At 42.7% G+C, this 25,468-nt stretch overlaps 1 long non-coding RNA gene across 1 annotated transcript; it reads left to right on the forward strand.

Moving 5' to 3' along the window:
• Window positions 1-2,266: 2,266 nt before the first annotated feature.
• Window positions 2,267-4,754, forward strand: LOC144583482 (uncharacterized). The gene is made up of 2 exons (XR_013537262.1): window positions 2,267-2,367; window positions 3,904-4,754. It is a non-coding gene; the product is annotated as an uncharacterized LOC144583482 (long non-coding RNA).
• The last annotated feature ends 20,714 nt before the right edge of the window (window positions 4,755-25,468 follow it).

Here is a 25,468-nt window from a genome sequence, read left to right on the forward strand (position 1 = left end):
TGGAGAACTTCAGATACTTAGTAACGCAGCTGCCTGCTGCCATTATGTCTAGCTAGTCCCTGAGTCAGATCATCAATACCACATTTGCTAACATGAATGTAATGGCTAAACAGTTCCGCCCTTGAAAGCTTGATAATCAAAGCATGGATTAAGCTACCAAGATAAAGTGGGAGAGAAGGAAATTCAGTCCAAAGTTCCTTGTGAGATTGCTATATTGATCTGTACTAACGAAATAACAATAATTAACCTTTTGTATTGAAAACATTTTGAAGAATAATATTGGTTTGCCACACCATGTCTTTCTGCTTTCTTCTTTCCAGGTGAATGACTGGCTACGAAGGTAGTGCCAATGTGAAGGATATGGATTTTGGAACCACGGACTTCCTAGAAGAAGGGCTGCTGGCAAATGACAGGCTGTACCCAAAAGAACTGGGAGGAATGTGCTTGGCTACAACATGGAGAATTTCACCAGGAGAGCTTTAAACTGAGTTGGAAGGGGAAGGGCTTGTGCACAATAAGAGGAACAGAGCAAGCAATTCGACTGTGGTCCAATAATAGTCTTCATAAAAATATATGAAGTAAAGTGGGCCACAGATCTCACAATGTCCAGTGTCTATATACAAATGCCAGGAGCATGCGGAACAAACAAGAATGGGAAATCTTAGCTCAGGAGCATAAACACAATTTAATAGGGATAACTGAAACTTGGTGGGATAACTCCCATGAATGGAATATGGCAATTGAAAGATTGTTCCAAAAGAGAAGTTTTGAAAGACTAAAAAAGGTAAAGGTAAAGGTTCCCCTTGACAATTTTTGTCCAGTCGTGTTCGACTCTAGGGGGCAGTGCTCATCCCCTTTTCCAAGCCATAGAGCCAGCGTTTGTCCGAAAACAATTTTCCGTGGTCACATGGCCAGTGCAACTTAGACACGGAACGCTGTTACCTTCCCACCAAAGTGGTCCCTATTTATCTACTTGCATTTGCATGCTTTCGAACCGCTAGGTTGGCGGGAGCTGGGACAAGCGCCGGGCTCTCACTCCGTCGCGTGGATTCGATCTTACAACTGCTTGGTCTTCTGACCCTGCAGCACAGGCTTCTGCAGTTTAGCCTGCAGCGCCACCACGTCCCACACCATATTATGTTCATATTTACTCCAAAGTAATTCCCACTGAATTCAGTGTGTCTTACTCCAAGGTAAATATCTTAGAATTTTAGAGATAAAGGAAAGAATCCTAATTTCTATATTTATATTGTTTATTTTAAAACTAACTATCCAAGATGGGTGAGTGCAGGATTGACACTATACCAATTAAGGCTGTGCCCAGTTCAAGTTTGCCCAATCTAGGAGTGTTGGAAATTACTTCAGGAAATTAGAATCATAGAATAGTGAAGCTGGAAGGGACCTATGAGGCCATGAAGTCCAACTTCCCACAGGAATACAAATCAAAGGATATCTGCCAGGTGGTTGTTTAAGTTTCTCTTGCATGCCTCCAGTGTTAGAGGCATGGAAGAGAATGCCTCCACTCGAGATAATTGGTCCCACTGTCTTACTGCTCTAACAGTTAGGACATTTTTCCTGCTATTCAACCAAAATCTGGCTTCCTGTAACTTGAGTCCATTGTTGTGTGTCTTTTACTCTGGGATGACTGAGAATAGATCCTGCCTCTCCTCTATATGACAGCCTTTCACGTACAGTGATGCCTCGCATTATGACGTTAATTCGTTCCAGCGAAATTGCTGTAGAACATTGTAAAGCCAAATTAAAAAGCCCATAAAAACACATTAAAACCAGTTTAATGTGTTCCGATGGGCTGGAAACTCACCGTCCAGCAAAGATCTTCCACAGGGCAGCCATTTTCACTGCCTATGCAGCGAGGAATCCGTCCTAGAAAACAGTGGGGAGTCATTTTGTTTACCCGGCGGCCATTTTGAAACCGCCGATCAGCTGTTCTACAGTCATCGTTTTGCGAAGAATCGGTTCCCGAAGCAGGGAACCAATCATCGCAAAGCAAAATTCCCCCATAGGAAACATCGTAAAGCGATCGCAAAAAGTTCATCGTAATGCGGTTTTGTCATTAAACGGAGCGATCATAAAGCGAGGCACCACTGTATCTGAAAAGTGCTATCATACCCTCACTGTAGTCTAATTCTGTGATGGTATGATTGGCTATGAGTCTGGGTTGAAAAAGGTTTTGATTTAAGGTACTTCAGCTCCTCCCCCACTTCTCCCCTTGTCTGCTCCATTCTTGGGTCTTTTCCAGCACAGCAGTTATGCCAGCAGATCCAGTTGTGTCTGTAGTTTTGAGATCAGCCAGCACAAGGAGCTTGGGATAACAGAAGAGGCCTCTGCCTATTCGAGACAACCAAGGTATGTTTGAGCTGGCTGTGCACCATAATTGTGAATTTCGTTGTATGGTATACTGTGTATATACTTACAATGACAATAAATTATATTATTATTATAAGACAAAACTTTGAATTGTCTATGGAGTTAAACAGACATATGATGTAGTTTTTTGCACATCAGCTCTAACCCTCTAACCGTAGATGGGGTTCCTCAGCCTTGGAAGGCAGCCCATCTAGGAGAAGGAAAACTCCGATTTCAAACCTCCACTGCCTTGTGGCTATATCCACCGATAGGCTTCAGGAGTTAACCTTGAGGACAAATCTGGAGCTGGAGTGCTGGAGGCAGTTTGTGACACTCTGGCAACTCAGGTGATGTCTCTGGAACCAGTAATATTGGTTTCTGCCTTTCCATTGGACTATTTCAGTGATGTGGAGAGTGGGGACTTGCTGCTTGGGTAATGATTTCACCCAGGCCTCATGCTCTGGAGAGGACACTCCAGCTTTGCATACAGTGTTGAAATAACACGGGAAGTGTCACATTCCCAGGGATTTCAACAGCAGAGTCCAATAATCCAGTCCAATGTCAGAAATGCAGAGAATGCAGAGCCGATATCAAAATGCCAAAGCCAAATCACAAACCGTAATCTGAGGTCAGGGTCCAAAGCCACATCACACAACATAGTCCAGGATCAGAGTCCAAAGCCAAATCACACAACATAGTCCAGGGTCAGAGTTCAAAGCCAAGGGTCCACAGAACAAGGTTCAAGGTAGTCAGGAGCATGGATGTGAGCCAGAGATTTGACTAGTTGCTTCCACAAGCTTGCCAGCGTCTGGGCGCAGATTTTATAGCAACAGCAGCCATCTAAACACCTCATCCTGCTAATACTCAGGGCTGGTCAACCTGATGTTTTTATGGGAAGCATTCATGCAGGCTTCGGATCTCCGTGTCATGCGTCCTTGCCGAAGCTTGTCCCTTACTCTGGCTACTGGGGGAGGAGAATCTGGTGGTGATTCAGCTGCCTGTGATTCTGATTGCCTAGCATTCGCCTCAACTCTAATTAACCCCTCAGATTCCAGATCTTCTTCCGCAGAACTCATGACAGGAAGTAGCAGTTACCAGTTGTTAAGTCTTTGCTTGACTGGTGTACAGTGTGATGTCAAGGGCTACCTCCGATGGTGGGAGAGGTAATTGCACCTCACTAGGTAGCTACCACCTACCTTAAGCTGGGCAGGTCCCAGCCAGTAAAGCGCTGCCTCTTCACGGCCTGTTAACCTCGCGAGGTGCATAGAGTTTAGGGTGAAAGCCAACAAGCAAATCAATAACCCTGCACCATGCAATAATCATGAGAAAACCTCTGCCCTAAAGCTGGACACCTGGAATGTTAGGACAATGACCCCTGGCTTTTCTGATGACCTGCAGGAATGAGATGACACATGCAAGACAGCTGTCATCAACATGGAATTGAGTAGGTTGCAGATGGACATTGTTGCCCTGCAAGAGATGAGATTGCTAGACTCAGGATCCGTCAAATAACTTTTTTTCTCATTCTTCTTGCAGGGAAAACCATTGAATTAGACCAGGGAATATGGTGTTGGCTTTGCAGTTAGAAATACTCTGCTGAGATCCATTGTTCCACCTCTGTGGGGAGTGAAAAAATCCTGTCTCTGCAGCTCCACTCATCAGCAGGACCGGTCACCCTTAGTGCATATGCACCAACACTGTCGTCTATAGCGGAAGTCAAAGACAAATTTTATGACGAGCTGCTATCAAGAAAATCCCTGTGAAAGAGCCACTGTTCATCACAATTCTTGGCCCACTTGTTTAGGCTGGTTTGGCATTGGGATGATGAATGAAAATGGTCAACGCTTGCTGGAGCTTTGCTATTATTATGGTCTTTGTGTCAGGAACACGTTCTTTAATAGGCTTCAACATAGTCTCTGGGAGACATCCAAGATTGAAGCATTGGCATCAGCTCAATCTGATCCTCACTAGAAGCTCTAGCCTTCCTAGTATTACAATCACATGCAGTTATATGGGTGCTGATTGCGATACCAATCACTCCCTGGTGTGTAGCAGAGTAAAACTGCGAATAAAGAGATTATATCACATGAAAAAGGAAGACCACATATTGACATCAGCAAGACTTGCGATCAGAGAAAAGTGGAGCAATTTGCCCAAGTACTTGAGGAAACTCTTCCAGGCCCGGCTGATGCAAATACACCTGAACGATGAGAACATTTCAAGAATGCTATGTATAACACTGCCTTGTGTACATTTGGCAAGAAGACCAAAAAGATGGCATACTGGTTTGCAACCCATTTGGAGGAGTTGGTGCCAGCCATTGAGGATAAGAGAAGAGCTCTAGCAGCATACAAAGCCTCTCCTAGTGAGTACAACTTGCAGGCTCTTCAACTTGCTCACAGTAAAGTCCAACAGGCTGCCAGGAGATGTTCCAATGATTATTGGCTTCAGCTCTGCTCTCAGATACAGATAGCAGCAGACACAGGTAACATCAAAGGAATGTATGACAGTATCAAGCAGGCCTTAAGTCCAATACAGAAGAAATCTGCTCCTTTGAAGTCTGCTACAGGCGTGATCATCCAGGACCGAGAACAGCAGATGGAACGTTGGGTGCAGACAACTCTGAGCTATATTCCAGAGAGAATGTAGTAACCGAAGAAGCACTAAATAACATTGAGTACCTGCCTGTCTTGGAAGAGTTGGACATTGAACCAACTTTAGCAGAAATAAAAGTGGCCTTGGATTCCCTTGCCTCTGGCAAGGCGCCTGGGAAGGATAACATCCCTGTTGAAGTGCTGAAGTGCTGTGAAGAGATCATCACCACCGAGCTGTATCAAATCTTTTGTCTTTGCTGGAGGGAAAGTGGAGTACCACAGGACATGAAAGATGCAATCATTGTCACATTGTATAAGAACAAAGGAGACAGGGCGACTGCAATAACTACCGTGGCCTTTCTCAGCATTGTAGGGAAGCCGCTTGCCTGTGTTGTGCTGAAGAGACTCCAGGTGCTTGAAGACAGAGTCTATCCAGAATCACAGTGTGGATTTCGAGCTAATAGATCCACCACTGACATGGTATTCTCCCTCTGACAGCTGCAGGAGAAATGTAGGGAACAATGACAGCCACTCTTTGTGGCCTTCATAGATCTCACAAAGGCCTTTGATTTGGTTAGCAGGGATGGCCTTTTAAAAATACTTCCCAAGATTGGATGTCCACCTCGACTCCTTAACATCATCAGGTCCTTCCGTGATGGAATGAAAGGCACTGTAGTTTTTGATGGCTCAACATCAGATCCCTTTGACAACAAGTGGAAACAGGGCTGTGTCCTCGCACCAACCCTGTTTGGGATCTTTTTTGCTGTCACGCTGAAGCACAGCATGAAACTGCATGCATCTTTAGAACTGCAACACAAGGTGTCTATCTCTGGACTAGATCAGATGGAAAGCTCTTTAATCTCTCTAAATTGAGAGCGAAAACCAAAGTCCAGCTGAAATGCATGCGGGACTTTCTCTTCACTGATGATTGTTGCTCACTCTGCTGAAAACTCTGCCAAGATTTTGAATTAACAATCAGCCTGAAGAAAACACAAGTCATGCTCCAGGGCGTGGACTCACCTCTCTCTATTACCATCTCCACACAAGAATTGGCTCAACGATCTCTGACACCCTCTCCCTAGATGTCAAGCTGGATAAAAGCATTGGCATAGCAGTTACCATGTTCTCTAGACTTACAAGGAGAGTATGGCTTAATAAGAAGCTGACAGCATAGACCAAGATCCAGGTCTATAAAGCTTGTGTCCTGAGTACACTCCAGTACTGCAGTAAGTCCTGGACCCTTTGTGCATGGCAGGAAAGGAAGCTGAACATGTTCCATATGCGTTGTCTCCGACACATTTTTGGCATCACCTGGCTGGACAAAGTTCCAAATAGTGTAGTCCTGGAACGAACCAGAATTGTTAGCATGTATACATTACTGAAACAGTGATGTCTACATAGGGCCGGGCATGTTGTGAGAATGGCTGACGGTTGGATTCCAAAAGATCTCCTGTATGGAGAATTAGTGCAGGGAAATCACCCCAGAGGGAGAGCACATCTGCGATACAAGGATATCTGCAAGCAGGATCTGAAGGCCTTAGGAATGGACCTCAACAGATGGGAAACCCTGACATCTGAGCATTCAGCCTGGAGGCAGGCAGTGCATCATGGCCTCTCCTATCTTGAAGAGACCCATGTCCAGCAGGCCGAGGCAAAGATGCCGTCCCCAAACCAGCAAAACCAGGGAACTAGACAGGGAACAGATTGTGTTTGTCTTCAGTATGAAAGGGATTGTCACTCTCTAACTGGCCTTCTCAGCCACACTAGACACTGTTCCAAGTCCTCTATTCACAGCACATTACCATAGTCTCTTGAGACTGAAGGATGCCTACAGCAAGCTTTAACCCTAATTATAAGAAAAAACTTGCACAAATGATTTTTAGATTTCACCACCTTCAGTCAATTCCTAATGAGATATCAGTATATCTGAGTATTCAAATGCACTAAATTAAAACCAAGGGTCTGATGTGAAAAGAAGGGCATTTAGGCCTACTTTGCTGGGTGAGCCACCCACCCACCTCACTAGGTTAAAACTAATGGGGTACTTCTTTCTTATAAATCTTGAAATGTTTATGTTGGCTGGAACAAAGAAATCTCCAGATGGTAGATACGTAAATAGATTTTCATTTTCATTTCCTTCTTTCCTTTCCCTTTCTTTCCTTTTCTTTTGGCAATGTCCTTTTATAGAAATGCCCTTCTGTGCTGCAGCCAGCAATATATAGAGGGCCACATGTTCTCAAATCCTCTTGCAAATGGTAGGTGGCTGATATTTGAGGACAGTATTTCCTACTGTGCATGTGATAATGTTTTAGAACAGGGATGGGAATGTGTGACCCCTCACAGTATTATTGGACTGTTGATAATTTGAGTAGTCCAGTAGCATACAGAAAGCCAAAGGCTGCCCATTCTGTTTTAGGTGGATGCTGGCCTTATAGTTCTTTTTGTGTGTGAATTCTATGACATAAAGTGCACCAGCATGGATTGGCAGCCCCAAAGTCTAGATTTTTAGCATAGAGTGTGGTGCCAGTGGTATACATGGAATCAGCAGTAGAAACAGCTACTGAAAGTGTGTGTATGTGTACGTGTGTGCGAGCATGCTATTTTAACATGAAAAGTCTAATGGCCAGAACTGCAATACTCCTCAGAAGCCCCTGTAGATGCTCAGATAAACCCTCAATTTCACATGTGGTTTCCTTCCTTTTATTTGCCTACTTTGACTAGTCTCTGGGGTTGAAAACAAAACAAGTCATGACTGGAAAGGGGGCATATTTCACCTCTCATCTCTGCATCCACATGGAGAGAATAATTGAAATGATCAGTCTTACGGAAACTGGCAGGGAGAAATTACAGCACAAAATGTTGTCAGGGGAACCATTAGTGCTCAGGCAGCCAAGGAAAACAAATCCTTCAATGATAACAAACCATGATATCCAAGAAAACCATGAGCTCAAGTATAAAGAAGCTGAATTGCACTAGCCTTTGTGAAGTAAATCACTCTATAATGAGGGGGCATATGGCAATGTTTATGTGGTGGAAATGCCTCTTTTATCATGTGAGGAGCATATCACACTCATGAGGTCCTTTTCACATTGGTTGTGTGAAAGTAGCCCAGAGACCAAGGGAGTGGTGGTCTTCACTTCCTCTTGCTGCTGGCAAAGGGCTTGCCGTGTATTATGGGCCAAGCTGGAAGAGTAAGGAGGAGAAGTATGGACTTCGTGCCTTGGATGAGAGCCCACCAGTAGTAGAGAGGGGTAGCCTTCAGCAAACTCATTTTTGACAGGTGCCACAGCCCTCTGAGGTGGGACTAAGGGGTCAAGAATTGACCCAGGCCCCTCCCCCAGAAGGGGAGGCTTTAGGAGGACATAGGGGGTTGGTGAGGCGACTGTGGGCCTATAGGAGGTCTTGATAGCCATGGGGATCTCCCATGACCACAGCGCAGTCTCAGGATTGGCCCCCGAAGTGGTGTGTCACCCCCACGGCCCTGTAGGCCAATGGAGAGAGGTTGGAGGGGTTTGGCTAGAAAAGAATTGGCTGCTGTGGAAAAGTCCACAGCGGTTGCTGAAATGGCACCACAGTGATTTCGGGGTCCTTCTGTGCATGCTTGCCACTCTTTGTAGAGACTGGGACATATTGGAGGAGATGGAGGACAAAGAAAACCTGATCCCCGGGACACGCCAAAAGGCCCCAATGAATGCCAAAAGGCGTTTGTGACCCAAAAGTTACTACTATGGGGCTATGGGTTTTTCTAAGCCCTTGTGCCCCTTAGGACCCCCTACAAGGCTGAGGGGTAGGCTGCCTGAAGACCCTGAAAATCTAAGAAAAAATGCAGGTCTGCAGAAGACATATTCATATTTACAGCAAAGCCAATGCAGAAGCCAAAAATCACAAGAAAGCCAGCCTGCACCCTAATGAAGATGATAAGCTTCAGTGTGATTGTGGACAATGGTCAAAAAAAGATTTACAGAAGTCAACCGGAGATGCCCTGAAATCAGCAGAGGACGTGGATGGCTGTGTGCTAGCGAAATCGGGTTTTATGGGGGATGCCGATGGCCCTGAGGATCTGAACGTGGAAGAGATTTCAGATGGTGGCTTTGAGAGTGATGCAGCCCGGTAAGAGCAAATTTCTAAAAGGCATAGTTATGCGGCATGTTATAAGAGTATTTTCTAAAAGCTATAGTTATGGGGTATGTTAGTGGGGCTTACGGTCTTTAAAAAGCTTACTAAAATTTTGTCTCATTCTCACCCACAGGAGAATGCTCAGGATGATGATGATGAGAAATTGCCCTGCAGAAATATACAGTCTGTAAATCTGTCCTGTATTTCATGTGTTTCTACAACCTCTGAGGTTTAGATGTATGTTTTACAACGCCCTTATAATATACTGGTTTTAATAAAGAGCATTTATTGTACTATAACTTGTTCATATTTGTATACATTTATAATAGGTTAAAACAAAGTAAAACTAATCTGTATGTCATGTGTTTCTACTATCCCTGAGTTTTAGAGGTTTGCTTTACAATACCCTTGTAATATAATGTCTTCTAATAAAGAGTCTTTAATGTACCATACCTTGTTCATATTTGTATACAGTACACTTATAATAGGTTAAAATAATTATTTATTGCAATGATTTGACACAGATTGGTGGTAAGGTGAAAAAGAAAAATAAGTCACTTCTGTTTCACAGTGAAAAGCAGTGAACAGCAGGATCGCTGAGCTTTCAGACGTTTTAACGCACATTTAGTTAGCAAGTTGAAGCAGAACAATAAGTTGAACAGTACAAAAAGACACCATTTTAGTAAAACTGATTAAAGATGATTCAAAGTAAAAATGGTTTTCACCTTTTTAGACCCAAGGAAGATTCCTAGAATCTCTCTGTGTTAAAACCCATTTTGATTTTCCAGGAAGCACTCCATAGAGCTTTAAGCAATATTCTTCAGATAGTGGTTGATCAGCCTTTAATAATAATCCACAAAATAGACACAAATATTTTTGAAGATTTACCAAGTAATATTTCTACATCATCACCTTAACCAATTTTCAACTTCTGTGGCTCATTCTACAAATTACAAACAGGTCAGCTCAGGACCAAATAGGTCCAAAACCAAACTGCCAAAAGGGGCGCCAGAGAGAATTGTGAGGGATAGATAATGGTACACAGATTCATTTCTGAACTCAATTCTTGTGCTATTTTTGAAGTTACATAAGGGAGTTTTCATTGCCTCATTCCTACATTTAAAAAATTGTCTAGAGGGGCAGGGTAAAAATCCAATAAATAAATAAAAATAAAGTCCCATTGAAATTAACAAAAGATTATCCATTTTCCTGCAATGAAAGCTTAATAAAACATCCTTACAGTTAAATCTGAAGGAGTGAAGGCTTTAAAAAAAAGTCTGACCAACCCCAGCTAAATGGCATTGCCTCATTTCTATAATTAAAAAGGAATACTTTAATAAATCAGCTTAAAGCTTCTTAAAGGCTGCTTCAAAAGCTTATCTATATGTTGACTGAACTGTCCATCAAAAGTTGATCAATATGTTGACTCTCAAATATCTGGTCTCCGGCCAGGAAGAAGAATAAAGTCTAATTCAGGCAGAGATAAAGGTTTGGTGTCTGGAAATACATGGGACCTGTGGAAAACTGTATAAAAAGGAGACCTTCCCTAGGGGTAGCATGCAGTCCCTTTTCTACCAGAAACCTGTTGAGAAGTGTTTCCTGAGGACTGAACTATATGATGCATGTACATATCTTAATGCCTAATGTATGATTTTATTTCAGTGTAGTATTGATTGTATTCCAATGCTAGTAATCAGAAGTTTGGACTGTTAGTCCTGTAGGATCTTCCCAAATGTGCTTTTTAATGATTGGCCAGACTGTTATATACATGATAGACCTTACTCTTGCTCTATACCCTTTTTTAAATAGAAGCCTGTAACTAAAGTTCAGATCCATAGAAATTCAAATTCTGTGCTAAAAGGTGAGCAATCGTCTATTTTAAAGGATTTATGTTATGTGGAAAATTAGATACATAATGTAGCTTTGTCTTTGTTCTTTAATTAAAGGGGGAAAATGTAACCATGGATCTTGTTCTTTAAAATAAAGGGGAAATGTAACTTCAGGTTTGTGAAGGATACTGTTATGTTCAGACCACCCCACACACCCCCAATTTGTTCCAGTGTAGACAGCCAACCCTTAGAAAGACTTATGTTTTAAAATATCACAATGAGCACGGCAGAGCATACATATTTATTTTATTTTATTGGAAGACACAGAAAAAGGATTTAGGTAACACAAGTCCTAACAGCCTTTTGCAGAGCATGGCGAACCTGGAGTGTATTTTGTCCATTCATCATATTTAAACCATTTTCCTGCAACACACACACACACACACACACACACACACAGAGAGAGAGAGAGAGAGAGAGAGAGAGAGAGAGAGAAAGTAGTCTTTGTGTCTTTGCAGATCAGCATCCTATCAGTAGAAAATGGTCTGGTTAGAAAAAAGTTCACAGTAATGCTGCTTTTACTTTAGATAAAGGGTACATACCCAGCCGCCGTTTTGAAGAAACCACTTTGCTTGGTTCCTCATAACATACCTTGTAATACACCGTGTCAGAGAATTTAAATACTTGCTTGACAGGGTCCTGTAGGATTTCTGAAGAATCTTCGTCAGACAGCCACAAAAACAATCATTGTTATAAGGTGCCCCAGTTAATTTTTCCATCTGCAAATTCATATTACATAGCTAATAGGAATGTAGAACAGGCTTCAGTAGTGCTAGAAATATTGAGCTTTCGCAAATGAGAGGTACAGCTTTTCGGAACAGTCCATGAAAAATGCCGCCCAGCCCTGCCTGTACATGTTTCAAGTGCTGCGAAATCCGGGGAGGCCACGACCTGCCTGTGCGTTGTAGTAAGCCCTATAAACATTGACATCTCCATAGTCTTTTAACAGAACCATTTTAATATTCTTCTTTTCTCTTCCTGCGCACAGCCTTTTCTGGGGCAAAAATGCAACCTGACAACAACTTTCCCCGAAGTAAATGGCACATCTTGGTTCTTATCCATCTTTATTTCATTGGTTATTGTGTTGATGTGGTTCTTACTCATCAATACGTAATGCGGTTTGTCATAGGTCATTGTAACACATTCATAGGTTTCTCCCCCGACGGGTACACAGTGTAACAGAGATACAGAATGATCTCCCACAATTTGGTGCTCTATGATATCCGTATAGATGTACAAAGAGTTGAAAGCTCCGGTAAGGTCTGCAGCATGAGGTATTTTTCTGACGGATTCATCCGGAGGGACCCCCAAAATGCGGGCTAACTCAGAACCGGCTGAAAAGAAGTAACTTTCAGGTGTGAATCTAACTTTTCCCATGATTGGGTCATAGGTCAGCCATGCTTCTTGCAGATCTATAGCTTGTTTTATAGTATCATTCAGAAGATCAGGAATGTCCTTGTAATAGCCCCTGTGTAACTGAAAGGCCCATTTATTTGTACCCTCAGAAATAGAAAATGGGGCATTTTTAAGGATTGTGTACCAGCTCCGAGGATACTGTATCTCGGCTAGACCAACTTCCCAAACCCCTTTCAAATTTAAGGGCCTGGGTAACATTGTTGTAAAGCTGGCATTTGTATTTTGAGGAAAGACTTTCTTACAGGAGTTGCTGGGAAGTGTGATGTAAAAGCCATGACCATCCATTTTGCTTCTTTGTCCTATACGACCTCAGAAACTTCGGAGGCAGCCACCTAGCTGTTGAACTTGCTAGGCCAACCTAACCATTTCACTAAGTGAAGCTTTCTTCTGCCCCTGCCTTTTGTGTCCAAAATCTTTTCAATTCTGTACACTTTGTCTTCCCAGTCATTGATCTTCTGTAGTTCTTCAGGATAGAAGGTCCTGACTATGGTCTCCCCATCATAATCCATTAATTGGTATACAGGCCTCTCTGTTCTTTGATAACCTGATCCACTATAAATATTTCAGTGGGTCCATTCCTAAGGCCTTCAGATCCCGCTTGCAGATGTCCTTGTATCGCAGCTGTGGTCTCCCTCCGGGGCGATTTCCCTGCACTAATTCTCCATACAGGAGATCTGTATGGATGCTAAAATCTACCGTCTCTGAATGGGTGTCCACAAGAAGAGGTGGGGCTTTGAAGTTCCAAACACCTATTCAGTCGCTAAACAAACTGACATGAACCAACAAACCAGCAATTCGTGCCCATCTCTAGTTTCTAGCATCTTTAGACAGCGTCAATCCTATCATCTCCATCTAGCCCAGCTAATAGTAGCTAGAAACTGTGGGAATTGGAGCCCAACTGATACAGAGGGTATTGGATTGCAGAAGGCTGCTTTATGGACTGTAGTGGAGGTTGCTATATTTCCCTAGAGTTCAACCCTATAATCCCATTCAGTTCACTGGATCTTTCTCCCAGGTTAAATTGGCATGGGAGCAAAGCCTTAAAATAGACCCATTAATCAGTTGCAAAGTATTCTAGGATGCCTGTGTTCTCAAATCCTGAAAGAGATGCTAATCTTGATGGGCTTTCTTGAGCTCCTTGTAAATTTAATGGGATCAAATGTTTTGACCTCTGTGATATTCTGCCTTGCTTTGACTAATTGCTCTGATATGAAAGACAGAGAAAGTAATTTAATGCTACACTCAAAATAGAGCGACCTGAGAGCTTTTGTTTTAATGCATAGGGTGATGCAGTAAAACATATCATGTCTTCATTACTTAAGCATATGTTGCTGCCACCCACAGCCCCACCCACCCCCAAAAAAACAAATTTCTGGAAGAATTGTTCAAACCCCTTAATTCGGGCATAATCCCATAGAATTATGGGCTAGGACAAATGAAGGCTGCAACAAACATATTCAAAAGGACATTGTGAAAATCATAGCAGAAAAATCTGTTACTCCTGCCTAAAAACTAAGGAGCAATAAATTCAGCAGTAAACCTACATAGCAGAAAACTAGACCTTCTCCAGGTGTTTGTGTTATATGAGTGTGGGGGACTAGCTTTGCTTCTTTTGCCCCTGATACACCCAGGCACGTGTGCATGGAAAGTTCCAAACACAGTTGAACTGGCAATTGAGAATTAAACGCGAAGCAGAAAGCAGTTTTGCACCCTGCCAGGCAGTGAACATGCAATTTTTGAGACTGATGCTCTCTTGCCAAGCTGGGAGAGATGGAAGATCAAGATGGAAGGCATGGAGGGTTATGGAGTCAGGTGACGTATGGACATTACAATTTGAAGACACTATCTTCCATAACTGGTTGTAAAAAAGGCCTTTTCTCTATTTTCTGGGAACTGTAGACTTAAAAAGTAATTTTTCCAAACACTGCAATCCAAACTCAAAGATATGCTGGCAAGTGGAGTGGGTTTAGAATGAACTGAAGCTTTTTGTGTCAAAACAACGTCCTGTGTGTTACCTGATAGTAGATCTACTGGATCTAACAATTGCTGTGCTGGCAGTGATCAGCCAGCAAAAGAGCAGAAGGCAAGAAAGAATTTGAATATGATTATCTGCAATCCTCACCCTACACTTTAACCTAGGGTTGGTGAACATGTGACCCTGCAGATGATGGAGGACTATGGCTACCGTCACCCCTGACCATTAGTCACACCGGTTAGATATTATGGGAACTGGGGATTCTCTAATATCTCAGTGGTACTTCTAATAATTGCACCACACTGGCTTTTGAAACGTTTCCCCCGCTGCTTCTTTCCTCTCTCTCCCTGCCCCCCCCCCCCAGAAAATCTGTTAAGGAGGGAAAGATAGGAGAAGAACACAATGGCTTGATTTTTGGAAGTCAATTGCCACATGTTAATGACTCTCATAGGCATTATCTGTTGCATGTCAAGCCACACAACTCAGTATGAAACAGGTAATGTCTACAGAGTTTTCTTGACTGATGGGAATCTGCTTCCAAAAGTTCTGCCATTTGTGCAACTGCACAACAGAGTTTCAGCCAATGTCCTTCAATGGGTGATATTGGGGGCTGTGCAAGCAAAAACATCCCTTGTGAGAGATAACGAGTTGTGCCAATGCAGGCTCTTCCACTGCTTGAGACAGGAACAAAAGTGCCACCAGCCGCCTGCGTATCCTTGCCGTGCCTCAGCTGGCTTTGTGAATAGTGTCTGGCTCCCAGGGTGTTTGAGGCCAGGCATTATTCACGGAGCTAGCTGATGAGCAGCCAGGGTACACCGTTGGGCAGTGACAGTGAGAAAGAGGCCAGCAGGAAGAGCAACCAGCTCAGGCAGCAAGAGTGGGGAGTAATGGTACTTCTGCCACTGTCCCCAGCACTCTGCCATCTGAGGTAACTGCCTCTGTTTGGCTAAGGACCAGGTGAGGCCTGCCAATGGTCCATAGTGCCAGGTGATTATTTCCATTGTCTAAGGGGAAAAGATTTTGTAGATACTGTTCCAAACCTTCTAACAAGTACCAGATCCTCGCTGAGCCATGAATCAAGAGACATCACGTTTCTTGTTTGTTGCATTTGAATTCTGCTTTGTTTCCCATAAACACAAGGTATACATGATGCCTTTTCAAAACAGCAACTCTGTGAGGTAGGCTATGCTGAGCGAGTGGCAGATGCAATGTCACCCTGTGGATCTCCTGGCTCGGTGTCCCCATCTGATACCCTCACTCTCATGCTCCACTGGCTCGTTCCTTCCAACTGTTCTCCCAGCTCAGAATCTAGCTAGGGCAATGCAGGATATTTACACCATTTTTCATAGATATTCCCTGTGTAGGCACGCATATCTAGGTGTGTGCTGACTATTCTTTGGACCTTGTGGTTAAGCACTGCTGAAAACCATTCAGGTCTTTCCACTGGGCTTTGAGTCAACTCACGAAAGGCTGTTTAAGGTCACTCAGACCAAACAAGTGAAGAACAGAACGGAGGGTGGAGGGGAACTACATGAGGATTTTGTTTTGTTTTGCTTTTAATTTGCTGCCTTGAAACCATTCCCTCTCTTTTGTTTCTGCTTTAAAGGGAGAGGGCGAGTACCCACTTTCAATTGCATTATTCTGACCTCCTTGTTTAGCTTTGCTAAAGAGATGAGACGTCATTGTATCTGAAGCCTTGGAGGCTCACCGTTCATTTTTGGGCGAGCTCCAGAAGAACACTTCCTGGGCATCCAGCCTGATACATTCTCCATGAAGAGCCTCACTGTGTTGCAAAGAGTCGTGTCTCATCAGCTGCATTTCCATCAGATCTCTGGGGTGCCCATGCAAAGGAGGGAGGAGAAAACCTGCTCTTGGACAGAACACATTTCATGGGAATTTTGTGATCCCTTCCAAAATTGAGGAGCAAGTCTTGCAAAATGTTGCCTTTTCAGGACTGGCAACTTATTAGACTCTTGCCTATCACTGTCAATTGTAACAATAGCATTAAAGAAGTGTCTTGTGGCGCCATAAAGATTAACACATTTTATTGGCAACAAGCCTTAGTGAATTGCAGCCCCAATACTCAACAGCTGCATCTGAGGAAGTGGGCTGTAGTCCACGTATGGTTATACCAAATAAAACCTGTTCATTTTAGTGTCACATGATCCTTTACTGTTAGGGTGCCATCAGATGGCACTTTATCTTGCATTTTGGACTGCTTTGGGTATGGGCTGGTTTACACCATTTTCCAGTGACCTCATGGAGTACTGGCAATTGCAAACCAGCATGACCTTGATCCGTGCCTACCTCGCAGGGGCTACTGTCTTTTGAGCACAGGTAGTGTTATTTTAGTTCAGTTTCCAGCATGAGTGATTCCGGGTATTGAACCAAAGCAGTACTGTTAAGTGTTTCCCCTAACAATTCAGTGCTACGTCACTTGGGTGGCAGGCCAATTAAGTATGTAAGTTTACCAATAAATGGGAAACAATCCCCGCTTTCCCGTTCTCCCCATAAAGGGGATGTCAAGAGAGGCCAATCTTCTCCCCCCTCCCCTTTATAGTTCAGCACTGTTTTATTTTGATGGCAAGCCAGTTAAGTGACATGTTACTTACCAATAAATAATAATAAAAATGAAACATAGCTGTCCTCTGTTCCCTGTGGAGAAGCAAACAAGGGTGGGGGGAATCTCTTTTTTTCTTTACAAACCAATGCTGTTTCACTTTGGTGGCAAGCCAATGCAATGATATGTCACTTACCAATAAATGCCAGAAAATTTTCCAGCTTTCTCCTGCTTCCCATAGAGCAGAAGAGGATGCAAGGGCATGGAGGCTGAGAGGGAGGAATTGTGTACATGGGGTTACTCTGAGGTGCAATGTGACTTTCTGTCCCCAAGCCATCCATTCCTTGTGTGTGGAAGCAAGGATCACCTTAAAGCACACTTTCAAGTGACCCAGTTTCACCTGATTCAGTTTGGGATAATTCCACTGTATAGTTGCACCCCAACACAACCACCCTCTTGGAAATTTCTGCAATGCTATCACAGAGGTATGATGCAAGCCTGATCTAACTTTATGATTGATTTATTTAGATTTTTCAAGAAAGGCAATAAATATATGCCTGATATTTTGAAAAGTGTCAGACTAATCATATTTTTTTCTCAATTCAGTTTGCTTTGAATGATTACATGCTCTTTTTATTGATTTATTGACAGATGGATGGATTGCAAAAACTATAAAACCAAGGAAAGCACATCTTCCTGAGGCTTTTACAAATACTGCAGCCTATTTCAGATCCCTTTTATCCTTCTGCTGACAGTTGAAGCCTCACCTCTTCAGGCAGGCTTTTAATAATCATAACTAAGTCCCTGAACTTTTTTTTTAGTTGAATAAGTTGTTTTTGTAGTGTTAATGGTTTAATCATTCAATGTATTTTAATTACTATTATAGTTGTTACTATAATACTATTAATTGTTTGTGTGTGTGTGTGTGTGTGTGTGTATAAGTCCTCATTGGGAGAAAGGCAGCCTAGATAACAAACAAACAAACAAACAAACAAACAAACAAACAAACAAACAAACAAACAAACAAATAGCAATGTGGTGGCAGGAAGGAATCATAATGTGATCACTGGATGCTAAAACTGGAGGATGCCATGCATAACATGGAAAACTGACCATGGAAATGCAATATAAATGCTCGAAGATGAAAACACATCAAAAGGGCATTTGTGGACTGTGACATATTTTAGTTACAGTTACGCACATAACTTCTGATCATAATAATTAAAAGAAATCTCTATAGCTGTCCATTTCAACTGCAAGTTTCGATCTATCACCAAAGCCTTAAGATGTCAGTTGAATGTCATATGATACAATTCATAGCTCACAATAGACAGTGGGCTGTAAGACTGACAGACTATTTACAGAAAGAAAACTAATTTGAATTACTTCATATACATCTTTTAATTTTGGACAGTAAAAAATCTCTCTGTCTCTCTGTCCGTCCGTCCGTCCGTCCGTCCGTACTTACATACATACATACATACATACATACATACATACATACATACATACATACATACATACATACATACATACATACATACATACATACCATGTTTCCCCGAAAATAAGACAGGGTCTTATATGAATTTTTCCTCCAAAAATTCATTAGGGCTTATTTTCAGGGGATGTTTTATTTTACAGTCATGTTTTCTTCTTCTGGTCGCTGCACAATGCTGCACAATGGTGGAGAGAGGGTTTAACTTAACTGGGGCTTATTTTGGGGGTAGGGTTTATATTCCGAGCATCCTGAAAAAATCATACTAGGGCTTATTTTCATGTTAGGTCTTATTTTCAGGGAAACGGTACATACATACATACATACATACATACATACATACATACATACATACATACATACATACATACATACATACATACATACATACATACATACATACATACATACATACATACATACATACATCTGGCTACCAAGGCCACTTTGGACAGTTTACAAATACCATAGTTATAAACGACCTAATTAATCCACAGGGATGTGGTGGTGCTGCGGGTTAAACTGCAGAAGCCTCTGTGCTGCAGGGTCAGAAGACCAGCAGTCATAAGATTGAATCCATGCAATGGTCCCGTCGCTTGTCCCAGCTCCCGCCAACCTAGCAGTTCGAAAGCATGTAAAAATGCAAGTAGATAAATAGGTACCACCTCAGTGGGAAGGTAACAGCGTTCCGTGGTTAGTCGTACTGGCTACGTGACCACAGAAACTGTCTTCGGATAAATGCTGGGTCTACGGGTTGGAGACAGGGATGAGCACCGCACCCTAGAGTTGGACATGACTGGACTAAAGGTCAAGGGGAACCTTCACCTTTACCTAATTAATCCACATAACAGAATCAGAATGCTTTTAAACAAGTGTAACAATTGTGATCAAGACATTTTAGTGATATAGTAATAATTGCATGCCATCAGATCTTGCCAACCCTTTATAGTGTTTTCTGTATAGAGAACACGTAGAAGTGATATACCATTACCTTCTTCTGGGGGCATCCTATGCAGCTTGCTCAGGCTGACTCTTCTGGGATGCACAATATGGGAATTGAACTCCCAACTTCTGGCTCCACAGCCCGATATCTAACTCACTATCCAACCAGCTTTCAGTGACCTAATTAGAGGCATATCAGCAGACCATGGAGCTTTAGTCTGGAAAAGTAGCATATCTGTCTTTATTCCAGAAAGTAGGATATCTGATGCCTTTCATAACTTGAATAGCACTACTTGTAAATATTTCTGAAGCATATTAGGGAGTGTGCCACTAAGAAGTGAAAATGAACATTTTCTGTCCAAAATTTTATTTTCTTGAGTTCAAAAAGAAATTTCAGCTTAAAAACAAGCTAAGCATGGCTTCTGGACATCTGGAGATACAAGAACACTGGGGTCTATCAATCCAGGGCCATTTATCGGGATCTTTAATACAAAATCTTGCTCATCTTAATTTGGATTTTTCCTAATAGGCCCGAGTCTGTCTATCTTCTGACTGTGGAAGGGCAGGAAAAATATTGGGGTGAGGTGCAGAATAAACTGATATTACTTATGAAGCAGAGGGAATAAAAGCCAGGTGTCCAATGCTAATGACTCTACTGATAGTGTTTTCCTTCTCAGTAAGGCACTGGCTATGTATCGCTACCAGCTACAGAATGTTGGGGAGCAAAGCAGAAGGTGACTCTGCCTGAATGCACTCAAACACACTGGCCAATCTAATTACCATTCCCCATATCTTTGAGATGAAGCTTATCAACAATGGCACCAGAGTTATATTCAGAAACCTTCCTAATGCATGCTTGCTTACTTACCAGATGACACAGGAATGTCATGAGACCAGCTTATTTGTGCTGATTGCTTCCCACTCTGTCTTCCCTTGGTGACTGCCATGGTTCCTACCAGTCCTCCTTTGTTAGGCTTGTCCTGTGTTTGGCCAATTTACATATGTCCGCACACACATACAGACTTGGCTGGGACACTGGTACAGGTCTGTGCAGCCATTTGATTTCTGAAAATGTGGTGTTACTCTCCAGTTTCACACCAGGGACCTTTTTTCCTAGTGCCCCATTTTCCAGTCACTTAGTGTGTCCTGTCCTACATTGGAGCCAAGCCTGCATCTCAGCCATCTTCTTGCCCTCTCTTTCCTGGCTTGTTCTCCGTTAAGCCTTCTGTTCCTCATGTCTAGGTGCCTTCAGGGAAGGGCCTGAGTTAACTTCCATTTCAAAATTTATCACTCTGTCACTGGTCCCTGGTTTAGTGACAAAAGCAAACACTTTTCTGACTTCACCCATATCGTTCCTTTCACAAGCCCTGGGTTCAATCACAATCTTTCCCTAAGTAAAGAGTAAACATCAGCTATCACTAATTACACATTGTAACTTTTCATGCAGTAAAGTTATTCAACACTAAGGTTGTCCTCAGCATACAAGGTGGTGGTGCACTTCTTCTTTAATTGTGGTCAGTACAATCATATCATGCATTCAATAAAGTACAATACAACAATACAAGTCAGATTATACCTGACTTGATGGTTAAGGTGTGTTTCTAGAAAGTTTATCTACTAATGTAGCTTTCCTGCATCTCCTGTAATGCAGGAAGGTGAATAGAAGAATACTGGCTAGAGATGGAGATGAATTGCCATTTTGGTGAGTCGTCATGCTTCGTGATTCATCAAAGTTAATGAAGCATGAAGCACAAATATCCTTCCCATGACTTGATAAAGTAGGAATATATTTGTTGGTTTGGGGGGGGGGGCTAAAAAAAGCTAACCCCTTCATCCCCACAGTGTGCCCTCATGCCCCCTTCCCACTACCCCTATCACCTCCCTACCCTGGCTGCTGCAGTCAGTGTCACTGCTGCTGCTACTGCCATCCACAGAGGCCTATGCCACAGCTGCCTCTGCAGTCACCATCCAGCATCACTTGCTTTGATGGCCTCTGCCGCTGTGGCCTCCCTTAAGATAATCCAGGCTGCCCTTTGCAAAGATGGAGGCTGCAACTTCCCTGGCCTAAAAGAAGCCGCAGTTGCCACCTTAGCCAGTGTCCCTTATGGCAAGCCATGGCTGAGGCAGCCACCACAGCAGGCGGTGATGAATGGTGGCGGCAAAGGGGGGCAGATGATGGTGGCACTGGGTGGTGGTGGTGGTGGATGGCGGCAGCAGCTCAGGTAGGGAGGGGAAGGGGGTGGGAGATAGGCTGTGGGGGTGGGTGGCTGTGGGGCTGGCTGGCTATCTATCAGCCCGCTGATCAGCTGATCGTTGGGCGCATAGGCAGAATGGGAAATCAATCTTCGTATGGGGAAATCAATAAAAATGGGGGAATATTCATCCCTTCGTATTTCTCAGCGTCTCTGGAACTGATGAATATGAACGAATGAATATTTAATGAATCAGTGATTTTTCACAAATATCACAATCCATTTTCCCCCCTCTAATACTGGCCTATAATTAAAGTATGATGTATTCTGCATATAAGTTAAAGAAGCAGGGGGACAATATACATCCTTGTTGTACTCCTTTCCCAATTTTAAATCAATCAGTGTTTCCATATCCAGTTCTAACTGTTGCTTCCTGTCCCACATATAGATTTCTCAGGAGACTGATAAGGTGATCAGGCATTCACATTTCTTTAAGGACTTGCCATAGTTTGCTGTAGTCCACACAGTCAAAGGCTTTTGCATAGTCAATGAAGCAGAAGTAGATGTTTTTTTCTGGAACTCTCTGGCTTTCTCCATCATCCAGCGCATATTAGTAATGTGGTCTTGAGTTCCTCTGCCCCTTCGAAATCCAGCTAGTACTTCTGGGAGTTCTTGGTCCACATACTGCTGATGCCTGCCTTGGAGGATTTTGAGCACAGCCTTGCTAGCATGTGAAATGAGTGCAATTGTACGGTAGTTGGAGCATTCAACTCTGGTTTTTCCCTTTCTATTATTTTCCTCTATTTCTTTGCACTGTTCATTTAAGAAGGCCTTCTTGTCTCTCCTTGCTATTCTTTGGAAGTCTGCATTCCATTTTCTGTAACTTTCCCTGTCTCCCTTGCATTTTGTTTCCCTTCTCTTCTCTGCTATTTGTAAGGCCTCGTTGGACAGCCACTTTGCTTTCTTGCATTTCCTTTTCTTTGGGATGGTTTTTATTGCTGCCTCCTGTACAATTTTATGAGCCTCCATCCATAGTTCCTCAGACACTCTGTGCACCAATTCTAGTTCCTTAAATCTGTTCTTCACTTCCACTGCGTATTCATAAGGGATTTGGTTTTAGATTATACCTGACTAGCCCAGTGGTTTTTCCTACTTCCTTCAGTTTTAGCATGAATTTTGCTATGAGAAGATGATGATCAGAGCCACAATCAGCTCCAGGTCTTGTTTTTGCTGACTGTATAGAACTTCTCCATCTTTGGCTGCAGAGAATATAATTAATCTGATTTCAGTATTGCCCATCTGGTAATGTCTATGTGTAGAGTCACCACTTACATTGTTAGAAAAGAGTGTTTGTGATGACCAGCTTGTTCTCTTGACAAAACTCTATTAGCCTCTGCCCTGCTTTGTTTTGAACTCCAAGGCCAATCTTACCTGTTGTTCCTTTGATCTCTTGAACTCCCTACTTTAGCATTCTTATCCCCTATAATGACAAGAACATCTTTCTTTGGTGTCAGTTCTAGAAGGTGTTGTAAGTCTTCATAAAATTGGTCAGTTTCAGCCTCTTCAGCATTGGTGGCTGGTGCATAAATGTGGATTACTGTGATGTTGAAAGGTCTGCCTTGGATTCGTATTGAAATCATTCTATCATTTTTGAGATTGTATCCCAGTACAGCTTTTCCCACTCTTTTGTTCACTATGAGGGCTACTTTATTTCTTCTATGGGATTGTTGCCCACAAATTTGCCCATTCCTGTCCATTTTAGTTCACTGACGCCCAGGATGTCAACATTTATTCTTGCCATCTCCTGTTTGACCACATCCAGCTTACCAAGGTTCATAGATCTTATATTCCAGGTTCCTATTCAGTATTTTTCTTTGCAGCATCAGACTTTCCTTTCACTTCTAGGCACGTACGCAGCTCAGCATCCTTTCGGCTTTGGCCCAACCACTTCATTAGCTCTGGAGCTACTTGTACTTGTCCTCCGCTCTTCCTCAGTAGCATGTTGGACACCTTCCGACCTGAGGGGCTCATCTTCCAGCATCATATAGTTTAGCCTTTTGTTTCTGTCCATGGAGTTTTCTTGGCAAAGATACTGAAGTCGCTTGCCAGTTCTTCCTCCCGGTGGATCGCGTTTAGTCAGAACTCTCCACTATGACCTTTCTGTCTTGGGTGTCCCTGCATGGCATAGCCCATAGCTTCTCTGAATTACTCAAGCCCCTTCACCATGACAAGCCAGCAATCCGTGAAGGGGGAAACCCGTGAAACACTGGTGTCGCAGATGCCAAAGCAGCAGGATCAGGAAATTCAACTGCACATCCCCCATGGAAATGAGGCTATATCATAGGTCTCCTACCAACTCACCTCAAACTGAAGAAGCTACTTGGATGAGCAGCAAAACGTTTCAGCCTAATAAGAAAGAAGTCCAGTTCCCATGACTCAGCTTCCAGATGACCTCACCTGGATGACTGAAAATCTTCACAGATCTATGGTGACCTCCATTAAAAATAACCCATTGAGCCCCAGTTTGTTGTTACTGAAGTACATTACAAGAAATTCAAAACAGGGTGATGAGTAAGTCAAAACAGAAGAGAAAGAACAAATGGATGGGCACACACTGTTTAAACAGGATGAAGGAACACTGAAGCCCTAAAATACATCACATTTAAGAGGACCTATAGCACTGCCCAATAAGAAAAGTTTTAATCAAAAAGATTTCTTTCCTATTTTGTTGCAATTGAAAAGATGCATGAAGTGAGGCACAACTAAGGAGTAAAAGACTGGCTTGGGAGAAACAAAGGCAACAGAACTTATTTTGGGCATGCCATGTAAGACAAGATATGATGCCATCGTAGGTACATGCTGTGAAGAGGACTGGGAAAGGATTAGCTTGGAAAGGAAGTGAAGTCATCCCTAAGAGTATCAATCTGCATAAATGAGCACTGAACGGAGGAACAGGAGGGGAAATTCCTAGCTGGCTCTAACTCTGTCACTACTTCTCCCTGGGATTTCTTGGTTGTTGGGGTGTGTGTGTGTGTGTGTGTTTGTGTGTGTGTAAGAGAGAGCAAGACCGATCATATATGTTTTTTCATAAACAACTGCTATGTGTACAACACATATGCAAACACATTTGCCCTGGGATAGTGAGCCTGTGGTCACTGGGGAGTGGGAAATGGGCACCCAGGCCTTAACAACTACACAGTAAAATTATTCACCCTCACTCACCCTGAAATGTTTCACCCTGCCTGGAGACCCAGCATTTCCGCAAAGATTCAGGCAACGCTACGATCCAGCAACCCCATGACCAAATTCAACCAGCAATATCCTCTGAGACTTTCATTCGGATGTGGAAAACTTTCCCCTCCCCAATGCCATCATTTATTTTAAATAAACATGCAGGGGAAAAAAACACATCAGATTCCCACTCTCTCTGATGTTAATGGGAAAGAAAAAAAATCCAAAACCTCTCTGATTGATTTCTCTGCGAGTCCTCTTGTGCTGCAGGGTATGTTTTTATAAGTTATAGATATTATATTCACAGGAATTTCCTCCAATGACATCCAGCAACCACCAGGCAAGAATTAAAGGATGCACCAGGCAAGCAGTGCAGAAGAAAGGTTTGTGGCATTTGCACTATTGCCGATAGTGCAAATGTCAACACACTTATTAGGATATTTATGTTTCACCCTGTTTAAGGGTAGAAACACAGTGGGATATATTTTGTATTCCAAGAGTGACCTTTGCAAGCAAGACTGGATTGAAGTAAGAGACTCCAAAGGTCAGGCAATGTTATTCTGCCCTAGTAAATACATACAGTGATAATGTTATTATTTCTATAGCTTCAGGGATAGGCTCTCTAGTGATTTTCTGATCACATGCTTTCGCTTTTATTTGTTATTTATCTTATATATATATATATAAG

The sequence above is a fragment of the Pogona vitticeps genome, chromosome 6 (assembly GCF_051106095.1).
Source record: "Pogona vitticeps strain Pit_001003342236 chromosome 6, PviZW2.1, whole genome shotgun sequence".
NCBI classification, from domain to species: domain Eukaryota; kingdom Metazoa; phylum Chordata; class Lepidosauria; order Squamata; family Agamidae; genus Pogona; species Pogona vitticeps.